This window comes from Cynara cardunculus, assembly GCF_001531365.2.
Source record: "Cynara cardunculus var. scolymus isolate 2C chromosome LG 5, CcrdV1, whole genome shotgun sequence".
In the NCBI taxonomy this organism is placed as follows: Eukaryota; Viridiplantae; Streptophyta; class Magnoliopsida; order Asterales; family Asteraceae; genus Cynara; species Cynara cardunculus.
The window spans coordinates 34977709-34978342 of NC_037532.1; positions in this window are offsets into that span (position 1 = coordinate 34977709).

Consider the following 634-nt stretch of genomic DNA (forward strand, 5'->3'; position numbering starts at 1 on the left):
TTATGATGAAACGGGTGCATAATATATTAATATGCATAATGAAAAGGTTTCATTATGATGAAACGGGTGCATAATATATTGTACATGTTCATGCACTCATGTCATGATGATGAAACATATTCATGTTCAAGTTTCATGGTGATTCATGTTGCATTGGTTAATGATTGTTGAACTCGTTTCATGGCCAACCACGTTGTAGGATTACGTAGGGGGTCCGTTCAGTGGATGTAACGTGTTAATGACAATGAAAYGRGTTCATAATGTAATTGAACARTTAGTCATGAACCGCTTTAAGAYATGAACAATGATGGTGGARGTGAATGGTTAAGTAGATGAAATGCTAAATGAAACCGGTGCATAGAAAAAATCGATTCATCATTGCAAAAAATGAATGAGGTTCAATATCAAATGAGGATAATGAAACTAGATATTGCATAATCATAAAATTTAATAAGCGCATTAAACAATGAAAATTTTTCATTAACTAAATGTWACRAATCCRTCTACAAGTAAATTAAAAAAAACGAAATATGATCATTTATTTTAATTTTTAATGAAATGATTCATTATACATTAGTGAATATGTTGTGTTTTGATTTTGATATAACTTATTGATGGATATTATTTTAAAAAA